Source organism: Choloepus didactylus, chromosome X, assembly GCF_015220235.1.
Source record: "Choloepus didactylus isolate mChoDid1 chromosome X, mChoDid1.pri, whole genome shotgun sequence".
NCBI lineage: Eukaryota > Metazoa > Chordata > Mammalia > Pilosa > Megalonychidae > Choloepus > Choloepus didactylus.
In genome coordinates this window covers 41,087,040-41,093,039 of record NC_051334.1, presented here as the reverse complement: position 1 = coordinate 41,093,039, position 6,000 = coordinate 41,087,040, and positions in this window count along the sequence as shown.

Sequence of the window (6,000 nt, the reverse complement as noted above, 5' to 3'; positions counted from 1 at the left end):
TTTTATCTGAGATTAATATTGCTACACCTGCTTTCTTTTGGCTGTAGCTTGCATGAAATATTTTTTTCCATCCTTTCACTTTCAGTTTCTTTGTGTCCCTGTGTCTAAGATGAGTCTCTTGTATGCAACATATTGATGGTTCATTTTTTTTGATCCATTCTGCGAATCTATATCTTTTAATTGGGGAGTTTAATCCATTTACATTCAACGTTATAACTGTGAAGGCATTTCTTGAATCAGCCATCTTATCCTTTGGTTTATGTTTGTCATATTTTTCCCCTCTGTCTATTAATATCCTTTATTGTACCCATACCGAATCTCTTTAGTACTGAACCTTTCTCCAAGTCTCTCTGTCCTTTCTTTGTTTCTCTGTCTGTAGGGCTTCCTTGAGTATCTCCAGTAGGGCAGGTCTCTTGTTAGCAAATTCTCTCAGCATTTGTTTGTCTGTGAAAAATTTAAGCTCTCCCTCAAATTTGAAGGAGAGCTTTGCTGGATAAAGTATTCTTGGCTGGAAATTTTTCTCACTCAGAATTTTAAATATATCGTGCCACTGCCTTCTTGCCTCCATGGTGGCTGCTGAGTAGTCACTACTTAGTCTTATGCTGTTTCCTTTGTATGTGGTGAATTGCTTGTCTTTTGCTGCTTTCAGAACTTGCTCCTTCTCTTCTGTGTTTGATAGTGTGATCAGTATATGTCTCGGAGTGGGTTTATTTGGATTTATTCTATTTGGAGTTCACTGAGCATTTATGATTTGTGTATTTATGTTGTTTAGAAGATTTGGGAAGTTTTCCCCAACAATTTCTTTGAATACTCTTCCTAGACCTTTACCCTTTTCTTCCCCTTCTGGGACACCAATGAGTCTTATATTTGGACGTTTCATATTATCTATCATATCCCTGAGGTCCATTTCGATTTTTTCAATTTTTTTCCCCATTCTTTCTTTTATGCTTTCATTTTCCATTCTGTCATCTTCGAGGTCACTGATTCGTTGTTCAACTTCCTCTAGTCTTGTACTATGAGTGTCCAGAATCTTTTTAATTTGGTCAACAGTTTCTTTAATTTCCATAAGATCATCCATTTTTTTATTTAGTCTTGCAATGTCTTCTTTATGCTCTTCTAGGGTCTTCTTGATTTCCTTTATCTCCCGTACTATGGTCTCATTGTTCATCTTTAGTTCTTTGAGTAGCTGCTCTAGGTGCTGTGTCTCTTCTGGTCTTTTGATTTGGGTGCTTGGGCTTGGGTTATCCATATCGTCTGGTTTTTTCATATGCTTTATAATTTTCTGTTGTTTTTGGCCTCGTGGCATTTGCTGAACTTGATAGGATTCTTTTAGGATTTGTAGACCAATTGAAGTCCTTATCTCTAATTTATCAGATCTACAGCTTCGTGGAGTACACTTTCTCTAACTAACCAGCAGGTGGCGTCCACGAGCCACCTGTTCTCCACAAGCCAGTTCTCCCCTGCTTAGCCTTTTTGGTGAGTGGGGGAGTGAGTCTTGTGGGGTCCTATTGGTGTACCAAGCTTGCGTGTGAAGTTGGTGTTGCCTGCCCTGTATATGGGGCGTGTTTCTGGGCAGTCAGGGAGGGGGGGGTGGCTCTAACAATCAAATCTCCCTGGTGATCCTAGAGTTTTAAAGCTGCTGCAATAGTCTAATCCTTCAGTTCAGTCCTGCCACAGTTTGTCTCTGCCACTGACCCACAAGTCCTTGGTATTGGTGTATGGCTCCTGAGACTTGCAAGTGGGCCCCTCTTCCAGGCCGTGCACCCCGGGTCCTCTGTTGAGGGATGACTGTGCTATGTCACAGGTGAGTGCCGTCCCCCCAGGGCAGTTCTGGGCTGCTGGGCTGTGTAGGGAGGCTCCCAGTCTGCTGAAATGATGGCTGAATGGGGCTTTGTTAATTCACACTGCTCTACCTTCCCAACTCTGGGACAATCAGCTGAGGTTGCAGGGAAGGCTAATGTCCACGCCCAGTTTTGTGGTGTGTGCCTGTTATTTGAAGCACTTCCGTCACACTGGGTTGTCTGGGGCAGTTCTGGGCTATGGGGCTGGCGATGGGCAGGAGTGTTTCCTGTCCACCAGGATGATGGCTGTGAGTGGACACCCCCCTTTTCTTGGGAAGTTGTGGTGTTTAGTGAATTTTCTCAGCCACTGGATTATTGCGTTTTGTCTCAGAGCTCTCCTAGTTCTGCTCTTGACTTGACCTGCCCAAATAGCAAGTCTTTGAAGCTTTCTGTATTGGGCTTCTTAGAGTAATTGTTTTAGAAAAAGAAAAAAGGATTAAAAAAAAACAACAACAACAAAAAAAAAACAAAAAAAAAAAACGGGCCCTCCTCAGAGATCTAATGGGTTATTGAAATGCTAAGAGACAAAGCATCCAGGGCCATTAAGGAAAGGTCCACAGGGCAGAGAGATCAGCTTTTCTTCAGGATTTGCATATGCGCCTCAGGGCCCTTCCCCTTTCTATGTTCACCAGAACTCCAAAAATCCTCCGCTTTTATTTTGGAGTTTTTCGTGTTGTTTTTTTTCTATGCCTGTCTCCTCTCTGCTGGGCTGGCTGCTCTCAGATTCTCTGGTGTCTGGTCTCAGTCTATCTATGGTTGGAATTTGGATCAGTAGAATGAGTTTCTGATAAGGGCTGCCACTGCAGTTCTCCCTTCTCCTTCCCAGAGCTGACAGCCCCTCCTCCCCCGGGACTGAGCCTGGCAGGGAGGGGCGCGGGTCCCCTGGCCACAAAAACTTACAGATTTCGCTGATCTCAGCAGTTCCACGTTTTCATGAGTGTTGTATGAAGTATGCCCAAAGTCAGATTGCTCTGTGGTGTCCAGTCCACGCAGTTCCTGGCTTTCTACCTACTTTCCTGGAGGAGTAACTAAAACATACAGCTCGCCAGTCTGCCATCTTGCCCCGCCTTCCCTCTCTTCTCTTTTTATTTCCTGCTTCCAACATCCCTATGGCCTATCAATTCTATAATGAAATCCCTTTAAATATATCATCTGGACTGACTCATAGTTTCTCTTTGAGAGCACTGCAGGCACATCCCAACCGGTATCCCTGCTTTTGTGTCTTCGTATTCGAATCCCATCTTCCTACTTCCTCCAGAATAATTTTCTAAAATACATATCTGGTCATGTCAGTTTCCGTCTCAAAAAAACTTCAGTAGCTTTCTAATGTCTACAGAATAAAGTTGAAGCTCCTTAGCATTCCCAGTTTTGTCCCAACCTATCACTTGAGGCTGGACAATTTATTAAAGTATTGTTTTATACACTCTCCCAGTATTTTCCTCTGAGCAGCTCCCATTCAGGCCCTGTGAAGTTTCTTGCCTCAGAGTCTTTAAAGGGGTGAAAGCTGGGCTGTTCAAGGCAAACCCTCTTTCTAGCTTTTAGAGAAAGCCTGGACTGACTGAAGAGGTCCTGCTGGGTAACAAGAGAAGATCAGGGATGGAGGGGCACACCTGGGGGTGGGAGGCAGAGAATCACAAGGACAAAGACAAGGATAGAAGTTGACAACCCTGTGAGTAGTGGGGATTCTCTGCTCATGGCAGTGCCCTGTGGAGATGGCCAATCCAAGAGAGCTGGCTGTGGGGTGCACCTGAGGGACTAGACTCCAGGCTCAGGACTCCCAGCCTGAAAAGGGCTCCTAGATCCCCACCATCAATCAGAGTACTGACATAGTCCCCAAACTGAGATGTAGTCTGGGTACCAGTATATTGACTTAAAGAAAAGCATAGTCCTTTACACTGATCATAAGTTTACATAGATCAGAAATATCCATGTTCCCCATTAAGAGCCCTCCTGCTCTGATGAAAGGAACCTGGGAGACCAAATTATTTTGTGGGAATCTTGTTTAGCAAAGTGGTAGGCATGCCTACCTAATCCCCAACTCCCCTCTCCCTGACTAAGAGTACCCCTTATATTTGGGGGGACAGCAATTTGCCCAGATACAGAACTGTTTCCCAGCCTCCCTTGCAGCTAAGGATGATCATCGAGATGTGAGTGGAAGTTTGTGGATGTGGTTTCTTGAAAGGGGTTTTGCCCCTTGCCATTCCCTTACTTCCTGCCTAGAATGGGGGTATGATCCCAGACCCTCAGCAGCCATGTTGTGATGGTAAGGATGGAAGCCATGTGCTATGGATAAAGGAGTAGAAACATAGAAAGAACCTGGGTCCTTGATGCCTGTGGAACCACCATATCAGCTTTGGTCCATTTATCTCTGGCTTTCTTTCATATGAAAGAGAAATAAACCTCCCTTGTTTAAAACACTTCTTCGTTTTCTGTTTTATGAACCACACCTAATCCTAACTGGTATAGCAAGCCCAGAACCAGAATGTAGGAAGGAGAATAGCCCAGAGGAATAGTTCATGCAGGCCAAGGTACAAGGGTAGAGCCCTTGCCTTCCACTCCAGAGGCCAGCTGTGGTAGGTGGCTTCCAAGATGGCCCCAAATGAGCCTCACCTCATGGTGTTTACTTTCTTGTGTACATCCCTCCCACCTTGAATAGGGCTGGCTTGTATAAACAATAGGACACTGCAGAAATAATAGTGTGACTACTGAAGAAGCTAGGTCATAAAAGTCATTGAAGCTTCTACCTTGCTCTCTCTTGGATCTCTTGTTCTAGGGGAAGCCAGCTGCCATGTTGGGAGGATACTTGAGCAACCCTAGGGTGAGACCCAAGTGGTGAGAAACTAAGCCCCCCGCCAACAGCTTGGCCATGCTGCCTGAGCTGGCCGTGTGAGTGAGACATCTTGGAAGTGGGTCTTCCAGTTCCAGTCAAGTCTTCAGAGGCTGCTGCCCAGGCTAACAGCTTGACTACAGCCTCATGAGAGGCCCCAAGTCAGAACAACCCTACTAAGCCGCTCCTGGATTCCTGATCCACACACACTGTGAGATAATAAATGTTTATTGTTCTTTTAAACTGCTAAGTTTTGTTACACAGCAATAGATAATGAATATACCACCACATGGGTACCTCTCAGCCCGGCTGGTCTCTTGCCCTTGACAGGCTGAACATTTCCAGATTCCTGCTCTTTGGATCAGTGACCTCTAGACCCGAGCGTCCCAGCCGGAGTGCCCTGGATACTTTGTTTTTCTTTTTACCAAGCTTCTTATAGACACTCCCATATTAATTATATAAATAGACACTCCCAGATGAATAATACAAATATCACTTTCTGCATGTGAAAAGGTTAGGAAGTCCTAGTCTAGACTCCCTACTGGCTACCCGCTTCTGTAATACATTCTTCCTTCAAGTGGGGTGGTGATGTAATTACTGAGGGAGCTCTGCCCTTTTGACAAACACAGTTCCCTGAGACAACCACCTTAAGTGAACTTAGCTAAGGCCCCAATTTCTCTGCTGAAAGTTCCAACCATCACCTCTTATGCGGTAATGGAGGGTGGGGCTGATTTCAGAAGCTGGGCGTTGATCTCGTCAAGTTTCACAACGGCAAAGGCCATGTCTCTGCCCTTTGCAAACCTTCCTCCATTGTCTGTGGGGATTAATTCCACTTCCCAGCCCATATCACCCACTCAGGTGGCATTAAGGTCTGAGGTTTGCCCTGGAACATGGGGAAGGTCCTGGGAAAGGAGAACTTCTATTCAGAAATGGCCAACAGCTGTACTTCTCCTTTTAGTATCGGTGGTTCTCAAGGTGAGGTCCTGGTACCAACAAGCATGGACATCACCTGGGGACTCATTAGAAATGCTAATTCATGGGGCCACCTTAGACCAACTGAGTCAGACACTCTGGGGGTGTGGCCCAGAAATCTGTGCATTAACAAGCCTAGAGATTCTGATGCAGCATAAGGGTGAAAACTTTCAAAGCTTGTTAAAGTCTGTTTAGAGGTGTTTCCCCTGACTTGATTAGAGGGCATCTTTCCTCATCATGATGTCACTCGACCAGGGGTAGTTCCAAAGGCCCTCTGTGATCTCAGGCACTTCCAGATAATCCCTAGGGCTCTTCCCAAAATAGGGGGAATGTATGGGTGGTGGTCACTAGTTTCTCAGA